The sequence below is a fragment of the Sceloporus occidentalis genome, unplaced genomic scaffold, assembly GCF_023333645.1.
Source record: "Sceloporus occidentalis isolate IW3139 unplaced genomic scaffold, rSceOcc1.0.p SCAF_2, whole genome shotgun sequence".
Lineage (NCBI taxonomy): Eukaryota > Metazoa > Chordata > Lepidosauria > Squamata > Phrynosomatidae > Sceloporus > Sceloporus occidentalis.
In genome coordinates, this window is record NW_028316982.1 from 11086946 (window position 1) to 11110648 (window position 23703).

Here is a 23703-nt window from a genome sequence, read left to right on the forward strand (position 1 = left end):
TTCCCCTGCTGGATGTATTCCCCAAACCTTCAGACTTTACACTGAAGTCTTATGTTTCCTTCCACTAAATGGGGAAAGAAGACTGGCCAAACTTGACAAGAGAAATTCCTGATTGTTGTGCAACTATTCTGTAAAGGTCTGGACTGGTAAAACAACTACTCAAAAGCTAACATAACAAAGCAGACTGCTAAGGGGAGGAAATGTACTTTTGCAAGTATTGTAAATGTTAAGGAAAAAGCAACATGGGATATACAGTGAATGAAATAAAACATGTATGTGAGAGTCAGGGTGACTCAGCAGAAGCAATTAGGAGCCACACAGGTGTAAAAGGTAATGGAATTAACAAGTCCTAAATGCCAAGGACAGAAATGCAAAGTGGATAATTGAACACACCTGAGAATTGTTAAGTGGACAAGGTGAAATGATGAAATCATTAATTGTGGGTTGAACCAAGAGAGCCAATGAGAGTGGATGTACACGCCCACTGGGTGGAAACAGACAACAGTGGGTGGTATTTTGCAAGGACTATAATAATGGCTATGAATCCCAATGTATTTTGTGGGTAGTAGTAGTGGAGGAGTATAGGAGTTGTGTTGGATAGTTTTGGAGCTGTATATAGTAGAATAAAGTAGATCTTTTATATAAGACTACTGAGTTGTCTGGTGTCTTGAGTGAAGATACAAGAGCCAGCTGGATCCTGAAGAAGTGGGAAGACTTCTGTGGAAGCAAGAGTGAGAAGGCTTGGAGAGTTTGTCAGGATCTTCAGCCTATTCTCTGTAACTCTGCTGCTTTAGAGCAAAGCTTTAACCACTGGCCAAAACTGGTCAGCGCCGGTGCGTAACAAGGTGGTGAGTTCGAGCCTGAGGTGAAGAGCTACAACTCCCATCATCCCTGACAGTAAATTTATTTGCATTGTCCCTAGTGCAGTTGTACTAAATGTGACTGATATTTTTTGCAAACAAGGAACAGTGTTTTGAAATGTGATGTGCTGCCAGAAATGAACTTTAAAACATTTCAGGGGTATATCTTTTTATGTTGGTTTTTCTTTCTTTCTTTTAACAGGAGGGTGTATTCATTCATTGCTTTCTCCTTATGGAGAAACAAAACTTCGGGGCACATCTCAGAGATGTCTCCCTTGAGTTGGTAAAAATGGCATTTTCTAACTACAAGAGCAGGAGGCCATCAAATTCAGCACAAACAAACTTCCCCATGCAGCTCTCTGTGGGACATAGGAACCAAATGGCACCCATATAGCAGGGTTTGGTAACTGGTGGCCTGTGGCTATCCAGTTATTACTAAAATGCAGCTCCCATCATGCCTCACCATTGGCTACAGTGTCTAAGACTGATGGAAGTTGCAACACCTGGAGAGTCATAAATGGCCCACTTTAGCTGTAGAGCAACCATGCCAACAACAAAAAGTATTCCATTTTATATCAGTGGATGTTTGCGGCATTTATTTTTGCAAACTCCATACATATAAGGGTGTAAGCAGGCATTATTTCAAACTCAAGTGGAGTGGCTGAGAATGATAATTTATTCAAGAGTGCCCAAATAAAGAGCTTTATGGAGGTTGATCTCAATTACCAATTTTTATTTTTTTATTTTTTAAATCTGATATCTGGAATAGAGCTAGTGTAAACTGGAATCTTGAACTATTTCAGATTTTTAAAAAGTAGACTCAAGCTAGCAAAAGGTGTTTAGCCTTCTAATGGAAGGGAAAGAACCAAGTTTTAATTTTGATGGATTGTCTAAGTTGCTAATCATAACACAGACCAGTGCAGCCAATGTTTGCAGTTTGTGGTGCACAACACACAAACACACGAAAAGCTGCACAAGCACTTTGGCACAATTGAAATCAGCACTTCTGAAGCACGAGTCAAGCTCTGCTACTTTGGTTACATGAAATCACACAACACACATTAAACAAATGCAACTCAGCAACTGCCTGCAACAGATACAAGCTTAGCTTCAGCAGATAAAATAAAAATACTAGAAAGCCACAAGCATGTTACAGAAAACCATGACTCAGTTATTAACTAGGATTTGAGGTGGCATGCTAGGAAGGGCTTTAAGCTGGTACTCTTTCATGTCACTTACCATTTTGATTACCAATTTCATCATATCCTATTTCAACAGATAAAAAGCAAAAACCACAGACACACATCTACCTTTAAGGAAATCTTTACCAACAGATTCATTCCTCAAGAAACCTTTGCAAATCACAAAAAAGTCTAAGGAATATTCCAGGTGGTATGTGCCATTCATGTGGGATACTGGATAAGCTTGATGGATTTACAGTTGCTCTAAAGGAAAGGAAATGCACCCAGAGAACATGTCCAGTCCTTGCTGTAGAATGCCAATTGAAAGCCACTGACTTTTTCACTTTATCTCAACATAGTGCAGGTAGAAACAGAACAGTATGTTTTGCTACACTTTTAGCATACTCAGACCTCCTTCCCTTACATTCTTGTACCCTGCCTTTAAAAATAAGTAAAATATCTACACTAATTCTCTTATTGGTTCAAACTAGACTATCCAACAGAGCATTCTGTCTTCAACAGAATCCACACAGATACTTCTGGCCCTCTTAAGACAATCAAAAAAGTTTTAGGTTTTGTTGCTAACATATAGTATTTCGACATATATTGCCTTTCAATGTGGGTCTTCATGCACAATCACTGTTTTTTAAAAAATAAGTCTCTCTTTTTGTAAAGATAACATGCTTTTCAATCAGTTAAAAGAGTATGGTTTCATTTAACTAAAGTGAAGTACCTCTAAACTAAAGGAACCTGGGAACAGAAACCACTAGGTTTCACTAGGGCTGTATCTGCACTGCAGAAATAATCCAGTTTGGTACCACATTAACTGCCATGGATCAGTGCTATGGAATTCTGGGAATCGTAGTTTATTGTGACACCAGCGCTCTCTGACAGAGAATTCTGTAGCACTGAGCTATGGCAGTTAAAGTCATGTCAACTTGGATTATTTCTGCAGTGCGTATGCAGCCTACCTTAAATATGATAACTCAAGAGCAATCTTCTCCCATTTAGAGGCCTCCACATGATTAAAAAAATTTGGAGAGCCATTTATTTGCAGCAGGCTTTGCTTGGGAATACAGGACTTAAGACATTTATTTTTTCCACTCATACTTGTTTTGTAAACAATCTTTGCTTTTGAGCTATTTTCAAATCAACAAAGAAATGGAAGAAGAGTGTTTTCATAACCAACAAAGATATGTAAGAATTATTAAAATTTATTTTCTAGACAGCCAGCTGTTACCATGTGAAAAACGAATCCATCACTAAATGGGTTAGAGAAAGCCAGTGTAGCTTAATGGTTTGGGCTTTGGACTAGGACTCTGGAGACCAGGTTTTAAATCCCTAATCAGCCATAGAAATCCACTGTGTGATTCTGGGCAAGTCACACTCTGTCCGCTTCAGAGGAAGGCAAAGGCAACCCCCCTATTGATCAAATCTTGCCAAGAAACCCCTGTGATAGTTTCCGGGTCGCCAGAAACTACTTGAAGGCATACAAGAACAAACGATTCAAAATATATTTCTTGATGCAAAGAAGAAAAAGGGAGCACATAAATTACATAATGTCACCACAGTTTTTTTAAAAAAGTATGCATTTATTAAAGATGGGCTTTTATTTTCTAAGATCATACATGCTAATATACCATGAGTATTTTAAACCTATTCCATATCCAGCTTGGGCCCTTCATTCTAAAATTTTCATAGTTATCCTACAAAGTCAGCATACAGACCTTTTCAAAATCTCTCTAATTAATCAAGGAACTTCAAAGGGTGGTGAGACTGAAACTACAAATATAAACAAGCTTGCTAACAAAAGCCTGCCTATAACCTGTAGAGTTCCTCGGGTTCCTATTATTTTTGTTGAAAAGAATAAAACGGCTATTACTTTGGAAACCTTCCTTCTGTTTACCTGACTACTTATCAGAGAAAGCAGCAGGTCAAAAATCAGGATTCCACCAGGGACTGTTCACTTCAGCCTCCAGTGAATGCCATGTGGATTCAAATAAGATGGCAACTGAAGTTGGTCAGTTCAGAGATTTTTTTTTTTTTTTGGGGGGGGGGAGTCAACAGATCATCAAATTATTTGGCTAAACTCTTGACACATGCCCACTCATGCCTCCTTGTGCTCCCATAATTACTGGACTTAGAATCATAGAGTTGGAAGAGACCACAAGGGCCATCCAATCCAACCCCCATGCTGCAGGAACTCAGAATCAAAGCATCCCCAAATGATGACCATCCAGCCTCTGCTTAAAAACCTCCAAAGAAAGAGATTCTACCAAACTCGTACTGTCAGGAATTTCTTCCTAATGTTTGGGTGGAATCTTTTTCTGTAGCTTGCATCCATTGTTCCATGTTCTAATCTCTGGAGTAGCAGAAAACAAGCTTGCTCCATCCTCAATAGGATACTCCTTCAAATACTTAAAACAGGGCTATCATATCACCCCCTTAACCTTCTTTTCATCAGGCTAAACATACCCAGCTCCCCAAGTCTCTCCTCAAAAGGCATGGTTTCCAGATCCTTCACCATTTTGGCTACCCTCCTTTGGACACGCTCCAGCTTCTCAACATCCTTTTTAAATTGTGGTGCTCAGAACTGAACCCAGTATTCCAGGTGGGGCCTGACCAAGGCAGAATATTACTTGTCTCCATCCAGACACTGTAACTTCTGTTGATGCAGCCTAGAATCGCACTGGCCTTTTTAGCTGCTCATCACACTGTTGACTCATGTTCAACTTGTGGTCTACTGGGACTACTAGATCCCTTTCACATGTATCTTGTTAAGTCAGGTGTCCCCCATCCTATATCTGTCCACTTCATTTTTTCTGCCTAAGTGCAGTGCCTTACATTTTCATTTTGCTAGTTTTGGCTCAGCTTTCTATCTATTAAAGTCATTTTAAATTTTGATCCTCTCCTCCTTGAGGATAGCAATTAAGAGCTTTTACTATTTTAATATCAAATGCATCATTTATAACAAAACTGTATCATTTTGTATATGTATGACAGTTGCAGAATAATTCTATGCAGACCTCACCACCTCCAGATAGATGCAGTCAGTCCACTTCCTTTGTGTCTTACCCAAAACACAATTGCTACAGAGATTTCCCCCTGTTGGCTGTGGCATCCAAAAGAAGTCTTTATCCCAACTCCATCTGTCTTTCCTATCCTCCACCAACTCAGAACAATAAATGGTTGGTTGGTTGGTTTTCAATCTGTAATAGTGTGTCTATCTCACAGCCTTGCAAGGAAGAAGCAGAGTTTCAAGAAATAAGTAGAGTTGACCAAAATTGAGGAACCAGATTAGATTAGATTAGAAGTCTAATTAAGGAAATCACAAAGGTTGATAAAAATAAGGTGTAAATAAAGGATGTAATAACTACGGAAGCACTCTCTTTATAAAAATAGAATGGTATATAAAGGCAAATCACGATATAAAATATAAGAAAATTGTGACTACAGAAATATAGATATACGCTGCTAAGTAAAGCTTCAAACTATAATTAAGTAAAGATATAGGAAAGGGGTGGGGGCTGTTTAATCCAAGAAAAAAATGACAATGTAAATAATTGATTACGAAAGTATTGGATGTAATGTTGTAATAGTGTCTGTATATATATATATATATATGGGAGGAACCAAAGGAAAACATTTAGCAGAAACAGAAATTGGTTCTCATAGTAATTCCAAAGTAGAAGAAAAATCAAAAGAAGGCATGTAACTAAGACTCTGTATTCACCACTCATGAAGCTGGCAATATAGAAATTAAGTGCAGAAGCGTGTCTAGGATTCTCATGCTCTATATACAGAAATATTTATTTTCTCATGCTGCAGATTGTCTCATCCTGTCCACAAACTCAAACACATCCGGTATCATAGGACAAGCATGGGCCAAGGTTATATTCCCCCCCCCCCCCCACACACACACACCTATATTTACTACAACAGCCAAGACAGAGCAGATTTGAGCAATTTTATCTCCAATGTGCTGTGCGAATTCTTTACGATGGGCTGTTGAGTTTACATACTGCTCTTGGAGGGCAGAGCATAAAAGGCTTCTGACCACTGGAAACAGCTCTGCTGAATGACACAATGCAGATGCAATGGTGACTGTGAAGAAAGACTGCTTTACTGCTACCACCAACACAGCATAAACTTTCCAATAAACTTTATTGTGTGCTCAGTCACGTTGGTTCTGAGTCCACCACCATTTTTGCTATAGTCTCTGTGCCATCTCTTCTCATCATCGTCTGCTACCTAGTGAATCAGAGTGCTTGCTTGGTTCTACTCTGTGGGAGGGGACACTTAGGAACAATTGTGTCCACCACCCTGGTCATTTCTCTCCTCCAGAGATCAGCCAAGGCTTCAACAGGATCACTTGCCAAGACAACAGGAAATTCCCAAAGAGCATTAGGAATCCATCTGGATCCATAAGTCTACTGGGGTGGATCATCTTGAATTGCCCCCACACACCTGCACAGGCTTTGCATTCCAGTGAGCCTAAATTTCACCAGGTAGTGATCTGTCCATTACAATGGAACTGTGGAAAGTTCCTCTACACCCAGATCACTAATATTCTGCCCTGCACAGAAAACTAGGTCCAGTGTTTCCTGCAGCATGGATGGCACCAGATACTGCTTGTGACAGACCTATGGTTGACATGATGTCCTGTGCTATTCCTGACTCCCAACATCACTGCCATGACCAATTTAGCAGCTAGTGCAGGAAGGGAGACGGTTGAGCAGTGGCATGGTCAGTACACCAACAGATTCCCTATTCTGTCCTGACCATCCAGCTTTAAATAAACATACTCAAACCTAGTAGACTGAGGGAGGGGACATCAGGTGAGGGAGATGGAATCCCAACAGACACTGCAACTTGGCCTCTCTGTGTCACCTGTTGCTCCATGGAGAATCCAGATGGGCAAAGCTGGGAGATGTTATCCTCCTGCCAGCTTCTCCCAACCAGTCTCTGTAATATATGCCATGCTCATCCAATATCAAGTCCTGGATCAGTGGTGTTTTTCTATTTACCAGCCTGGCATTAAAGAAGGAGAGAGGAGGAGAGAGGTAGCTGGGCAGCCATTGTAAGTGGTGACTGTTTAATTTTTAAAAAAAACTCTAGGACGAGTGTGCTTGTAGTCACATCTTCAGTGAGTCACATTTGTGAGTCACTATGGGCGGAGCTAGCAGACTAGCTCTTTATTACTCCTCCCAGAGCCACGCGCCATTTCTATTTTTATTTCATTTTTTTTTTCATCCAAGGAAATCTACAGCAGAGGCAGAATTGATTGAGCTCACTGCCACAAATTGTTGAAACATCAGGGGCTTAACATTGGTGTTTTCTGGAGGATTCTTTTTTTCAGGAGGAAGCCCACAGTCCTGTTCCAGTAATTTCCTAAGACTTTTCAGCATGGACATTAACGGAACCACGGCAGTCACCTGCAACGCTTATGGGATGTTTGTCTTCTTGCCTACAGAACTGGAGAACTTCACACGCCCCAAGTGCAAGTTAGTAGCCCTCTTGGGGGAGAAAGTGCAGCAGTTGGAGTCCAGAGTAGCTACACTTCAGCATATTAGGGAGCAGGAGGATTTCCTGGACACAACAGAACTACCAATCCTGGACGAATACCATGCAGAGGAAGATGCTGGAGCCGAGGAGGTCACTTCACATACACACGAGGCAGACAGCTGGAGGAATGTCACACAGAGAAGTAGGCCAAGAAGGGATTGTTCGGGGAGCTTGCAGCTAGAGAATTGATTTGAAGCTCTTTCCCTTAACAAGGAGGATGAAGAAGAGCAGCATGGACAGGCTTCAGGGACAGAGCAGGCAAGCCTGAGAGTCCCACCCAAGGGAACAGCCACTGCTAAACCTTGGAGGAGGCGTGTGGTCGTAGTGGGGGACTCCTTGCTGAGGGGTACAGAAGCAGTGATTTGTAAGCCTGACAAGATGTCTCGAGAGGTATTATGTCTCCCAGGGGCAAAGATTCATGATGTGACAAGAGAGGCTGACAAGACTGGTCAAGCTACTGACCAATACCCCTTCCTTTTGGTCCACGTGGGAACCAATGATACTGCAAGACACAGCCTGCAGAACATCAAAAGGGTTTACGAGGCGCTTGGTAGGAAGCTGAAAGGAATGGATGTACAGGTTGTCATCTCTTCTCTTCTGCCAGTTGAAGGGCACGGTCCAGGAAGGGAGAGGAAAATAGCAGATGTGAACAACTGGCTTCGCAGATGGTGCCGCCGAGAACGATATGGATTCTTTGATCATGGGCTGCGGTTCCATGAGGAGGGACTTCTTGCAACGGATGGGTTGCATCTCACGCCAGTTGGAAGAAATGTTTTTGCCAACAGTCTCAAGAACTTGATCAGGAGGGCTTTAAACTGAGTTCCGAGGGGAAGGGAGACAATATTAAGAAAGGCGAAAGGGCTGGAGAAAATCGTCAAATAGACATAGAGGAAACAAGAAAAAAAGTGCAAGGACCCAACAGTGGGAGGCAAAAAAACTTGCACAAGCAACAATTAAATGGGACCCGTGGTCTGCGATGCCTCTACACTAATGCACAGAGCATGAGAAATAAGCAAGATGAACTTGAACTCCTAGTACAGCAAAGCAAATATGATATAAAAGGCATCACTGAAACCTGCTGGGATGAGTCTCATGATTGGAATGTGGAAATAGAGGGGTATAACCTCTTTAAGAGAAATAGGCCAAACAAGAAAGGAGGAGGAATAGCACTATATGTCAGAGATATTTACACCAGTGAAGAGATCCAGGACATCAATCATGGAAGCCAGGTGGAGAGCATCTGGATAAGAATCAAAGGGGAGGGAAACAACAGGGATGTTACGGTGGGAGTCTACTACAGACCCCCAAGTCAGACTGAGGAATTGGATGATATCTTTCTAGAACAGATGACCACACAGTCAGAAAAGAGATATGTAGTAGTGATGGGCGACTTCAACTATCCTGATATTTGCTGGAAGTCAAACCCAGCCAAATCCACAAGGTCTAGCAAATTCCTCACTTGCCTGGAAGACTATTTCATGGTCCAAAAGGTGGAAGAGGCAACAAGGGGGTCAGCTATTTTGGATCTGATCCTAACCAACAAGGATGACTTGGTTAATGGGGTGCAAGTGGTGGGATCCTTAGGTGGAAGTGACCATGTTCTCCTGGAGCTTGTTATACAGTGGAAAGGAGAAGCCAGGCAGAGTCAGACACGCATTCTAGAGTTTAGGAAAGCTGATTTCAGTAAACTTAGAGAAATACTGGGGGTGATCCCATGGTCAGGAATACTAAAAGAGAAGGGAGTTCAAGATGGATGGGAGTTTCTCAAAAGGGAGATAGTGAAGGCACAAATTAAAACAGTTCCAGTGAGAAAGAAAAACGGGAGGTCTCTCAAGAAACCAGGATGGATGACTAAGGAACTTTCAACTCAGCTAATTTTTAAACGGAGCATGTATAAGAAATGGAAAATTGGGGAAATCACCAAAGAGGAATTCAGACAAATAGCTAGCATGTGTAGAGATACGGTCAGAAAAGCTAAAGCACAGAATGAACTCAGGCTTGCTTAAGAGGTTAAGAACAACAAAAAGGGCTTTTTATGGATATGTCCGCAGCAAAAGGAAGAAGAAGGAGGAAACGGTAGGGCCACTGCGTGGAGAAGATGGCAAAATGCTAACAGAAGACAGAGAAAAGGCAGAATTACTCAACACCTTCTTTGCCTCAGTCTTCTCAGAAAAGGCAAAGGGTGCTCAACCTGAGAATAATGGAGCAGAGGACAGAATAGGGGAATTTCAGCACAGAATAAGTAAAGAGATAGTACAGGAATACCTGTTTAACCTAAATGAATTTAAGTCTCCAGGACCAGATGTACTACATCCAAGGGTATTAAAAGAACTGGCAAATTTAATATCGGAGATATTGGCAATAATCTTTGAAAACTCCTGGAGAACAGAAATGCCAGCAGACTGGAGGAGGGAAAACGTTGTCCCTATCTTCAAAAAGGGGAAGAAAGAGGATCCAAACAATTATCATCCAGTTAGTCTGACATCAATACCAGGAAAGATTCTGGAGCAGATCATTAAAAAGAGAGTCTGTGAACATCTAGAAAGCAATGCCATAATCACAAAAAGTCAACACGGGTTTCAGAGATAGAAGTCATGCCAGACAAATCTTATCTCATTCTTTGATAAAATTACCACCTTGTTAGATTAAGGGAATGCTGTGTATATAATATATCTTGATTTCAGTAAGGCCTTTGACAAAGTTCCCCATGACATTCTTGCAAACAAGCTTGTAAAATGTGGGCTAGACAAGGCAACTGTTACGTGGATTTGTAATTGGTTGACTGGCCGAACCCAAAGGGTGCTCAACAATGCCTCCTTTTCATCCTGGAGAGAAGTGACCAGTGGGGTCCCACAGGGCTCTGTCCTGGCCCAGTGTTATTCAACATCTTTATCAATGACTTGGAGGAAAAAATTGGGGACATACTTATCAAATTTGCAGATGACACCAAATTAGGAGGAATAGCTAATACTCCAGAGGACAGGATCAACATTCAAAATGATCTGAATAGACTAGAAAGCTGGGCCAAAGCTAACAAAATGAAATTCAACATAGAGAAATGTAAGGTACTGCACTTAGGGCAGAAAAATGAAATGCACAGATATAGCATGGGAGACACATTGCTGAATGAAAGTACATGTGAAAGGGATCTAGGAGTCCAAGTAGACCACAAGTTGAACATGAGTCAACAGTGCGATGCGGCAGCTAACAAAGCCAATGCGATTTTAGGCTGCATCAACAGAAGTATAGTGTCTAGATCAAGGGAAGTAATAGTGCCACTATATTCTTCTCTGGTCAGGCCCCACCTGGAATATTGTGTCCAGTTCTGGGCACCACAATTCAAAAAGGACATTGAGAAATTGGAGCGTGTCCAGAGGAGGGCGACTAAAATGGTGAAAGGTCTGGAAACCATGCCCTATGAGGAACGCCTTAGGGATCTGGGATGTTTAGCCTGGAGAAAAGAAGGTTAAGAGGGGATATGATAGCCCTGTTTAAATATTTGAAGGGATGTCATATTGAGGAGGGAGCAAGCTTGTTTTCTGCTCCTCCAGAGACTAGGACCCGGAGCAATGGATGCAAGCTGCAGGAAAAGAGATTCCACCTCAACATTAGGAGGAACTTCCTGACAGTAAGGGCTGTTCGACAGTGGAACACACTTCCTCGGAGTGTAGTGGAGTCTCCCTCCTTGGAGGTCTTCAAACAGAGGCTGGATGGCCATCTGTCGGGGATACTTTGATCTGGATTTCCTGCATGGCAGGGGGTTGGACTGGATGGCCCTTGCGGTCTCTTCCAACTCTATGATTCTATGATTCTGATATGGTACATTTATATTTTTTTACTTTTACATCACTTTTCAGTAGCACAAATAGTTTAAGTACATCAATGGAGAGGGGGCGTTACATTATATAGGAACAACTTAAAGCCAAGTCAAACTTTGAGCCATGATTTGCCAGTCTACCTTTGATAAATCACTCAGAAGCACTAATAACCTTTTAAGGAATGGGTTAGAGCATGAATGGCCTAGTTAGTTTTTTAAAGGTACAGACCTATTAAAAATCAGTCTGGAGAACATCTGCATTGATCAGAGGACTTACATAGTCAACAGTGTATAGCTCTATTTCTATATCCCAGAGCATAATCCCAAACAATAAAACTGTATGATTATGGCATACAGTGAAATCTTCCCATAATCTTCAGTCCCATTTATTTGCAAGTATGAATGCAGCTGCAGTTTATAATCTTGAGAAGAAATATGTTTAAGCCAGGTTTAAAGCTGGATGCTACACATACTTGCTTTTAAAACTTAAAACCCAATAAAGCAGTTAATTTTTAAAGTGTTAGAACAATATTGTTTTTTCTGCAACAGACTAATGCAGTGGCATCTCTGTAAATTAAATCACTGTACAAAAGTAGCATGCTAGATGTTTGTCTCCCAAGAATACAAAAGGGCAGTACCTGTGTGGCCCAGCAATCCTATCTGAACAGAATACCAAGTCAAGAGTTTACAAAATGCTAGCAATCGGACTCGGGAATTTGCAGCTGAAAAACTGACTTTTCCAAGCTCTGGTCAGGTGTGTACAAAGTCAGGACCTAGAAAGAAAATATTAAACTGCTAGATTTAGAGTTTAAGCATTTGAATCATACACAGTTTATATTTTCTGTCATATAGCTTCATTCTAACCCCTTAATCACAGGAGCAATTATTTTCTGAAGGAACATAGCCAAGAATCAGCTGTTTTGATGGCCTTGCTCATCCCTAAAGCATTCTGTCACAGTCTAAAAGGCAAAAGATTTTAGCAAGAACGCAAATTAGGTTGAGGAGAATGTCAGTTGCACACAGGCTACAGAAACTAATGAAGACTAAAATACACCAGCCTAACATTCTAACAGTAACTGGTTTATCTCTGAAAAGCTTTCAGAGACTGAGGTTTGTTCATCTTTTCTTTTAGCACAAATGGAGAGTGCTGAATGATAGATAAAGGAGCAAAAACAGCTTTGCAGATCAAACTAAAGAGATTCATCCAGTCCAGGAAAAGTAGCCTAGAAAAGCTACCTATTGTCACACATCCCCAAGCCAACACAACCAGTGGCCATGCTGATAGAGGAGGAAAAGGCTGGGAGTTTCAATACTTTTCAAGTTTTCCAAGCTCCATCCAGCATTCTGCTTCTTACAGCTGGCAGTCAGATTCCTATCTATCATTTTGTCTTTCTCCTCCTAATTTACCCACAAGAGGTAGAATAATAACTGAATTGGTTGAAAGAAAAGTCAGAAATGATAAATGTCCTTAGCATACACTTAATGGTAAGAGAAACTTAAAAGTTACTATGCAATACTAAAAATGTACTCAGAAATAAGTCCTGCTGAGATCAAAGGAATATTCAGATAAACATGTGTAATACTACAGCTGCGGAGAGGTAAAGATACTATTCCAACAGTGTGTTTCATTAACTGGGAAACCTAACAATGAAAAATAAGTATTCCCCCTTTTTATGTGCCTGATTTACCGTATATAAACTATTCTTTTAGCCAAAAGCAAATAAAGTCAAGAGGTAATAAATCAAAAAATATGAAAATGCTGTAGCAAAGACTTCAGTCACTGTTTCTTGTTAAGATGCTGTCAGTGGTTACTGTCAAACACATGTTAAATTTCCAGATATTTATTTTTTAAATTGCAGCATTCAGAATACAGTTATGGAGGCATTTTGAATATTATATCTCCATCTGCTCACTGTTCAAAGCATGTATTATACATGCCTTTTTTCCAGGTTATGCTATAGCTACAAAAATTACCTTCTTATCAGAAGTACACTATTTAGTACTTCTCAAATTGTGATGTATCATGTTGCTCACAATGGCCCTATCCACAACCACATTTTCAATATGGTAACTTGTGAAAAGAACTAACTTTAAACAGCAAGTACCAAGGTGGAAGGAGGGGCCGGCAAAGCAATGACACACTAAATAAGTAGTGGCCAAGTTGTACTTGTGTCTTTAGTTTTCCATAAAACCGTTTAGTTTATCATTTTTTCTCAATTTATTTTATTTTCATCCGGTTTCTAATCTGAGTGAGTCCTGGCCTAATCTACTTTGTCTTCCAGGGAAAGCCATGGGGAAAAGATAGTATGCTACATTGATGAGTAGAAGATTTTAAAAAGTGGATGGGGCTGTACAGAAAAGCCATAAACACACTATTTATTTATTTATTTATTGTATATGTTTGTCCTAATATGGGACTCAAGGCAGCTCAAAATATACAGTGGACCCTTGTTATACGCTGGGGTTTAGTTCCAAGATCCCTCGTGTATAACAAAATCCGTGTATGCTCAAGTCCCATTAAATATAATGACATAGCAAAATGGTATCGCTTATAAAAAATGGGAAAATTAAGGTTTGATATTTGAAATTTATACTTTTTTGGAACAATTTCAAACCGTGGATGCTTGAATCCGTGTATAAAAAATCAGTGTATACGAAGGGCCGACTGTATATGTACTGGCATCCATTTCTTCCAGGAGACAACATATACTTTGCCATTGCTCCTCTAATTTTCCTTCCTCATTTGCACCCTCCACCAACACAATTTTATGCGCCTAAGATAAGCTACTTATCCCCTTAATTGCAGCACTAGTTCTCTCCAGCAAAATCTCAATATTCCATAGGATGGTGCCATGGCAGCATTAAACTACTACTACTCTACTATGCAGAACAGATACATTCCTTTGATCTAGAATCCTCTGATAGCACCAGGTCACTGCTATACAGTCTAACTTCCAATACTTTGTAGATAACAAATACATATTTTAATGTATTTATAAAAGGTATTTTCTGGCCTCCAGGGACCTTAAAGTGATCTATAGGTTGCTGTTTTTTAAATCAGTATATTCAAACTACAAATTAAAAAAGGAAATAACTTAAAAACCTAAATCAGACCAGTGGTACTTCCACTAGATAAACAAAACATAAAATCAATTCCATACTGCTTTACTTTTTTTTTTTTTAAAAAAAAATCACCTTAAAAGTAAAAAAGGTCCTAGTAACATTTCAAGTTTTACTACTTGTCAGGCTGAGAGCACATCTCCTCACACATAGAGGTACTCTTGCCAAAAAGTTCATCTACAGCATGTTTACGCACACACACATTGTAGCTTCTCATGTATAAGTCTAGAAATTTAAGTCAAAAAATTGACCCAAAAAACCTTAGTCAACTTATCCATGTGTCAATGTAAGTATTGTACCTTAATAGAAAAACAGGAACTATCCCCTGGTGAAAGCAAGAGTGTAATCTGTCCTAGAACCACTGATCTCCCTCTACTCTCTTCATAGAATCATAAAATCATAGAATCGTAGAGTTGGAAGAAACCACAAGGGCCATCCAGTCCAACCCCCTGCCATACAGGAACTTTCAATCAAAGTAGCCTCAACAGATGGCCATCAAGCCTCTGTTTAAAGACCTCCAGGGAAGGAAACTCCACTACAATCTCAGAGGGAGTGTGTTCCACTGTCGAACAGCCCTTACTGTCAGGAAGTTCCTCCTAATGTTGAGGTGGAATCTCTTTTTCCTGCAGCTTGCATCCATTGCTCTGGGTCCTGTTCTCTGGAGCAGCAGAAAACAAGCTTGCTCCCTCCTCAATATGACAAGCCTTCAAATATTTAAACAGGGCTATCATATCACCTCTTAACCTTCTTTTCTCCAGGCTAAACATCCCAGATCCCTAAGACGTTCCTCATAGGACATGGCTTCCAGACCCTTCACCATTTTAGTTGCCCTCCTTTGGACATGCTCCAGTTTCTCAATGTCCTTTTTGAATTTTATCCATCCAGCTTTTAGAGTGAGCACTGACAGTTGTGCCTTCTGGTATTTTGTAAGTTCTTTAGCATTATTTTCCTGTTTCATCTTTTAGATCCTTTGTGAAATGCCCTTAGGTTTTACCCTCAACCTATCCACGGGTCATATCAATATCCATAATTTTGGCCCCAAAAACCTGCCCTCGACTTATACATGAGGTCAATTTATAGTCAAGTATATACGGTGTGTGTGTGTGTAATAGCCAGCATGGCATAGTGGTTTGAGAGTTGGAATACTTTAGGATGGGATACGGAGTGGAGACGGCCATGGTTGCCTTAGTCGATGATCTCCGTCTGGGCATCGACAGGGGAAGTGTGACTCTACTGGGGCTCTTGGACATCGCAGTGGCTTTCGATACCATTGACCACGGTATCCTTCTGGAATGCCTGAGGGAGTTAGGTATCGGGGACATTGCACTCCAGTGGCTCCATTCTTACCTCTCGGGTAGATTCCAGATGGTGAGCCTGGGGGACAGTTGCTCTTCCAAGAGAGAGCTGACATCTGGCGTCTCTCAGGGCACCATTCTGTCCCCCATGCTGTTTAACATTTACATGAAACCGCTGGGAGAGATCATCCAGAGGCATGGAGCGCGGTGTTACCAGTATGCTGATGACACCCAAATATGCTTCTCTATGCCTTTGACTGATGCAGTGACTAAGGATGGCATCTTCCCTCTGGAGTCGGTAATGGGCTGGATGAGGGAAAACAAACTCAGACTGAATCCAGAGAAAACGGAGGTACTTGCGATAGGTTCCCCAAATCCAGGGGTGAAGATTTGTCAACCAGTCCTGGATGGGGGTCACACTTTCCCTGAAGGACAAAGTTCGCAGTTTGGGAGTACTTCTGGATCCGTCTCTACAGTTGTCATCTCAAGTAGATGCGATGGCCAGAAGTGCTTGGTACCAACTTCGGTTGACACGCCAACTGCGTCCCTACCTGGACCGAAAGGAAGCTGTAGCTCACACTCTGGTAATCTCTTGCCTTAATTTCTGTAATGTGCCAATTGTACCAAGTTCGGAAGCTTCAATTAGTACAAAACGCGGCAGCCAGGTGGTCATCATTTCTTCAAGGTTTGACCACATAACACCAATTTTAAAAGATCTTCACTGGCTCCCAATTTGCTTCTGTGCACAATAGAAGTTGTTGGTTATCACCTTTAAACCCTACATGGCTTGGGCCTGAGTTACTTACGGGAACGCATCTCCCTATATAATCCACCCCGCACTCTGAGAACAACCGGGAAGAATCTACAGTGCGCCCGCGCCATACACGGGTGCACCATACGCGGACTTGAGCGTATACGCTCAAGCCGGGGCGCGCGCGGGGCGGAAGGGGCGGGGTGTCCCATTCAATTGAATGGGCGTGTGCACCCGTTGTGCCCCGTGCGCGCCGCCACGCACAAGCCCCATTGTTTCCAATGGGGCTCGAGCATAGGCGGAATTCGCCTTACGCGGAGGGATCCGGAACGGATCCCCCGCGTAAGGCGAGGACGGACTGTACTCTAACTAAAAACAACTAAACTAGTTTGAACTTCCCAAAGAACTTTTACTATAGCCACTCCAAAATTGTGGAACAGTCTCCCAGAAGAGATCTGTTTTACTACCTCCTTGGAGACCTTCAAGAAGGCAGTTAGGATGGATCTCTTCCGGCGAGCATACCCACTTGATCTTATGTAAGATATAGATCTACCTCCTTGATTATGATGAGAACATCTTTGCTTCACTGTCGCTTGTAAATTTTGATTTTAACTGTAATTTTTATGGCTGTTACTGATTGTTTGTATTGCATTTTAAGATTGTAATCCCACCTCGATCCACCTGGGAGAGGCGGGAAAATACAAATAAAATTTATTTATTATTATTATTATTACAACTCTGGAGATCAGGGTTTGATTCCCAGCTCGGCCATGAAACTGGGTGACATGCTCTCGGCCTCAGAGGAAGGCAACAGCAAAACTTCTCTGAACAAATCTTGCCAAGAAAATCCCATGACAGGGTTGCTATAAATTGGAAATGACTTGAAGGTACACAACACACACACTGACACACACACACCAGTATATGCCCCCTTTATGCCACCTAGTATGTATGCCCCAACCGAGGAAACAAAAACTCCTAATATACCAAGATGTGGCACTCCAGATGTTACACAACAACTCATACCATTAATCCCCATCATCTTTGCTGGCTAGGTCTGATGGACTTGTATTCCAACAGCATCTGGACAACCTGACATCTCCCAGCCCTATTGAGCACATCTTTACTATCCCTGCGACAATTTAGGTACAAGTTGGAAGCTACATGTTTACAGGCAATAAAATAAAATAAAGGATAATAAAAATAAAGGAAGAGTTTTTTGTGGGTTTTTCAGGCTATGAGGCCATATTCTAGAAGAGTTTATTCCTAGAAGAGGAATAAACTCTTCTAGAACACCGCCTCATAGCCCCCCCCCCAAAAAAAAACCCCAAAACCTGAAGCCTTCGACTTCAAAAACACAGGAAGGTTGTCAAAGTGGTTCATGTAGTATCCAGCAAGAACTCTTTCATAGATAAGATTATTTCAGGCAAATTCAGGAAATAAGTACTTTTGTGTTTTTTTCCTAACCAGCTTGCTTGGCTAACTGTGACCCAAACCAGAGGAGAGTGTTTCAGTTTGACCCACTTTATTTATTTATTTATTTATTTATTTATTTATTTATTTATTTATTTATTTATTTAAAGGATTTATATCTCACCTTTCTCCCACAATGGGATTCTATGCCAAGTACTAGGCTGAGAAGATGGATGTTGTTCTTTCCATATGCATTCTGCAGCCCCACGCCTACAAAAAAGATGCCTGTCAGGGAGAAAGCCTTCCAGGGCTATATAGGAAGGAACCAGAAGCAGAAGCTTCCTTGTGACATTAAAAAAAAACTTATTAGACACTCATGCAGAACCTTACACAACTTGCCCTAGTTTAAGTCAGTTCAAGTGTTATTATTTTTAATGAGCATGTGATGGTCATAAAAAATTAGTCACTGGTAGCACTCAGGGCATGCCAAACTTCATGTTATCCCCACTGTTGCATACAGGGAGTTCGGTTTTGGGTACTATTAAATTAATGTAAGGTATGCTGGTGCCTATTTTGAGTGCAAGTGCAGACTTGGATTTTGAACTGATGACTGCTTTAGTGCCCCTAGTGTTGACTGGTTTAGTCCTTTGCTTGCTTGCTCTGTGTCCTCTTGTTTGCTGTTGTTGTTATTGTTATAGGCCTTCAAGTCAACTCTGGTCCAAAACACACTGCAGAAATAATCCAGTTTGAGACCACTTCAACTGCCCTGGCTCAATGCTAGAGAATTCTGGGAACAGTAGTTTTGTGAGACATTTAGCCTTCTCTGTCAAAGAGCTCTGGTGCCACAACAAACTACTGTTCCCAGGCTTCCCTAGCACTGAGCCAGGGCAGTTGAAGCAGTCTCACACTGGATTATGTCTGCAGTGTGTTTTGGACCTCTGATTTAGGTGATCCTTTCTTGGCAAGATTATTAAGAGGTTTACCACTGACCTCTTAAGCTGAGAAAGTATTATTTTGTGGATTTCCATGGCTGAGCAGGGATTCAAACCCTGGCCTCCTGGAGTTCTGGTCCAACGCTCAGACTACTATATCTTACTTAGTGTTTGATACTAGATCAAAGTTTGTTGAAAAACAACAGGATTCATCTTGCGCATCATATGAACCTCAGTGATCTGTGCCAGCTGCTTGCCTTGGGCTCACATTTCTAAACACTCTGGAACAAAAACCACACACAGTCAGATACTTTCTGAAGAAAAAAGTATCTCTCTGCCCTACCCCAGAAAGACCCTTTCATGAGAGCTTCTGTACTCAGACACCTTCCTAAATTCTCCAGACTTAAAAATGACTATGATAGAATCAAATACACAGTAACGCTGCTTAGCAAATAGCTGCTATGGACAACTTGTAATATCTGCCAATAGACACAATATAGTGAATTGATGGCATACAATAACATTGTAAACATAGCTTAAGAAGAAAAAACACTGTCTTTCTTTATTATCTGGAACTGCTCTGGAAAAACAGGTTTGCTTCTGCCTTCGCAACATGTTGTACCTGCCAATGTAACAGTGGGTTCCCAACATTTTTAGGAAAAAATGCCTCGTTTTCCATACCGCGTCTAAGAACAATCAGCTATATGTTAAGTGTTCTTTTTAAAAGGGCTTTCATTCCTCCAGCTGGTTACTGGAACAGTTGCCAAATTCAGGAGGGAAGGGAGATTGCTGTTATGCCCCAAGATTATATAGACTGTGCTGTAACACAGCGAGACATAAGCTTTTGCAAGTCTTTTGCAGTTAAAGAGAACTTGGGGGAAGGGGGGAAGGAGCTTTTTGTGCTACAGGGCATTGTGGTCAAAGCAGGAGCACAGCCTGAATGAGCTATTTCTACAGGCCTGACTGTGAGAGCTTATGCAGAATGCAGCTTGGGTCAAGAGATTGTAGATAATTAGCAATGGGTTCTGGAGGATAATAATCTAAAAACATTCTAGAGATGCACAATCTCTAACAGGAAAAACTCAAAGCTTTCTTCTATGCCATACTTATCAGAGATGCAAGAGCCAGAGTTTGCTACCAACTGATTTTGTGGTTCATTTGCAATACCATGCCGGCTCAGGAGCCTTACATTCTTACAGAAGAAAAACTGCCACCAAAAGACAGCACTGTTATAATACAACTGAGTGAATGCACAGCTATTCAGTGGATTCACAACATCTGTCTTATAATTCCAGGGTCTCACCAGTCAAATATATTGTAGAAGAGGACTAAAGCTACATTCCATGCACTTCCTGCCCCAGAATCCCATTCCAGCTGCACAGGCTAGAAGGGAAGATAGTGCTATCCCATTTACTAGGTATATGGGAAATGTGAGGTCTTTTCACATTATGCAGTTATAGCACTGGGATGTCACTGTAAGTTTCATGGCTAAATGCATGGTATCAAATCTTGGGGCTTGTACTGTCTGCCCTCCATATCCATGGATTGAATTTATATATATATATATATATATATATATATATATTCAAAAAAGCAAACCTTGATTTTGCCATTTTATATAAGGGACACCATCTTACTGTGTTATTGTATTTCACGGAACTTGAGCATCCACAGATTTCAGTATTCATATAAGGGGCACCATTTTACTATGCTATTATATTTAATGGGACTTGGGCATCCACAGATGTTAATATCTATGGGGGGTCCTAAAACCAAAAGCCAGCAGATACCAATGGGCCACTGTAATATGGTCCCAGGCCTTTCCACTGGTAACTCTCTTGAAGAAGGAGTTTACAGTAAAAAGTACACTCTGGCTAATTCATTTTTGAATTACAAGTGTAGAAAAAATACAACCCCGCTCCCCTTCTGACTCACACACGCACAAAGTGAAGTATCACTGACATAAACAAAGTAACGTGATTCTGAGAAAGACAAGCTCTTTTCTCCTCTCTTGCTCCAAGAGAAAGATAACTGTTGCCCAATGGCAAAGATGACAATCAAGAAACAATGACAAACTGGGTGTCACCTTGGGAACAGGATGTACAAGATTTTGTTCAGGACTGTTTGCCCACTGCTTACCAATGCAAAGTCTCCAGAGCTTGGAAAGGTTACCTTTTGGACTATAATGCCCAGAATCCTCCACCAGCATGGCCAATTGTATCTGTACTGAAATCCAACAAAGTCATTTTTGCAGCATTTTCTCCTGTGTAAAGAGGAGACATGCAAAGGGTTGATCTGTTTATTTAATTTGTATGCCGCCTTTCGAAGAGTTCCTGTATCTTGGGCCAGACATTGAACAGAATGGAGACTGCAGCTATATATTCTAAAACGTAAAGATATACAGCTGAGCAAGGAAGTTAGAATCGTCCAAGCCACTGCTTTCCCTACTCCATGTTCGGATGTGAGAGCTGGAGAGTGAGGAAAGCGGATAAGAGGAAAATCAACTCATCTGAGATGTGATGCTGGAGAAGAGTGCTGAGGATACCCTAGATGGCCAAGAAGGCAAATAAATGGTTCCCTGAACAAGCCTGAACTCTCCCTGGAAGCCAAGAGGATCAAGTTGAGGCTGTCATACTTTGGTCACATCATGAGAAGGAAAGACTCATTGGAAAAGACAATGATGCCAGGAAAGGTGGGCAGATGTAGGAAGAAAGGAAGACTGCATGCTCTATTAAGGAGTTTGTGGGCATGAATTATCAGGACCTCAGCAGGTCAGCAGAGAGTCTTGGAGATGCCTCATTCCCAGGGCCGCCATGAGGAGGGATCCACCCATGGGGGTTGACAGCAGCAATGCCCCTTTTCTCTCAAAATGGGACTCAAGGTGGCCCCCAGACAGAGCCAGAGAATCAGAGAGTTGGAAGAGACCTCAAGGGCCAGCCAGCCCAACCTCATTCTGCCATGCAGGAACTCAGAATCAAAGCATCCCCAACCAATGGTCATCCAGCCTCTGTTTAAAAACCTGCAAAGGAGGAGACTCCAGCACTCTCCAAGGGAGTGTGTTCCACAGTCAAACAGCTCTGACTGTCACAAAGGTCTTCCTAATGTTTAGGTGGAATCCCTTTTCCTGTAGCTTTCATCCACTGCTCCACTGTGTCCTATTCTCTGGAGCAGCAGAAAAGAAGCTTGCTCCATCCTCCATGCTTTCAAACACTTCAACAGGGCTATCACCTCTCTTCTCCAGGCTAAACATACCCAGCTTTCAGGAATGCATTTGGAGGAAGTAGACTGAAGTCTAGGAAAGCTCATGCTGCCAATGTCTTTCTTTCAGTGAATCTCAAAGGTGCTACAAGATCTCTCTATGTACTGATTCTCCAGACTAACAGGGCTATAGCTTTGAATTATACCCAGCTCCCTAAGTCTCTCCTCACAAGGCAGAGTTTCCAGACCCTTCGCCATTTTAGTTGTCCAGTTTCTCTGCATCCTTTTTGAATTGTGGGGCCCAGAACTGGACACAATCTTCCAGGTGAGGCCTGACCAGAGCAGAAGAGAGTGGCCCCGTTGCTTCCCTTTCTATGGACTCAACTGAAAAAGCCCGCCCGCAACAGCCCCCAGCCCCCAAGGGAAGCCCAGGGGAGGAAGCCCATCTGCGGCAGAGGCCCACCCAAAGAGGGCAGCAGAGCCAGCCCCAAGCAAACTCTCCTTCGGCCTCCTTCCCCCCCAACCCTCCCCGAAAGACCAGGGCTGCCGAGGGCCAGCAGGAGGAGTCCCAGCCGGGAAGCTCCCTTGGGACTGGACGCCGGGTCCTGCCTTCTTCCCCAAAGGCCCAGGAAAGGGGGCCTACAGAAGGCGCTTGAAAGCCCCAGGCGAGTTGGGAAGGAAGGAAGGAAGGAAGGAAGGGAAGAGACAGAAAGGAAGGGACAAAGGAGGAAAGGAAGGAAAAGTTGGGGGGCTCTTCCCCCAAAGTCTTCTTGGAAGAGGTTCCCATTCGGAAGGAGGGAGGCCGAGGAAGGGGCGCTCTCTCGGGGCAGCCCCCTCCCCTCTTTCCCGGCCGGGGCACTTTTCTTTCGGGAAAAGGCGCTGCTCCGGAGAAGGAGCGCCAGCAGCAGCAGCAGCAGCAGCCGCCTCGCGGAGAAGCCCGGCGGGTGGCGGAGCCCAAGGCTGCAGCCGGCTCTGCGCCTCCTTTCCTGCGGGGAAGAAAGCCCCGAGAAAGAGAAAGAGGAGTCCGAGTTGCAAAGCAGAAGGTGGAGGGGGAGGACAGAGAAAGTTTGGAGCAGAGGGAGGGCGAAGGCGGCTGGGCTGGAGGGGCATCGGGGGCTCCCTTGGGGCTGGGCTCAGAGCAGCCCCTTCAGCCTCTCCTGCCCTCCCTGCCTCCCTCGCCGGGCTTACCCGAGGAAGGCCAGGCGCTCCAGGGGCCCTCCGCGCCGAAGCCAGCCCCAAAGAAGCCCAGCCAGAGCCGGGCGCCGCCTCCTGCTGCCGGTCTGCCTTCAGCCCCAGGCGCTTTATAGGCAGCCGCCTGCTCGGGCTCTTCAAGCTGGAGGAGGCAGCATCCTACGAGGCAGAGGCAGAGGCGGCTTCCCTCCGTCCGAGGAGGAGGGCAGAGCCCAGGCGGCAGCAATACAACTGGCCCCACTGCCCCTCCTCCTCCTCCTCCTCCTCCCCCCATTCTTCCTGGCCGGGCCTTTGGCGCCTTTGATTCCTCTCTCTGCCCTCTCTCTAGGAATCAATCCCTGGCTTGGTTCTCAAGTGCATCTCTGCCAGAGGCTGAGCAT

At 42.7% G+C, this 23703-nt stretch overlaps 1 protein-coding gene across 8 annotated transcripts in view; it reads left to right on the forward strand.

Annotated features, from left to right (window-relative positions):
• LOC149317967 (guanine nucleotide exchange factor DBS-like) overlaps positions 1–23703 on the forward strand; it is a 292013-nt gene that overhangs the window by 142059 nt on the left and 126251 nt on the right. The window lies entirely within an intron of this gene.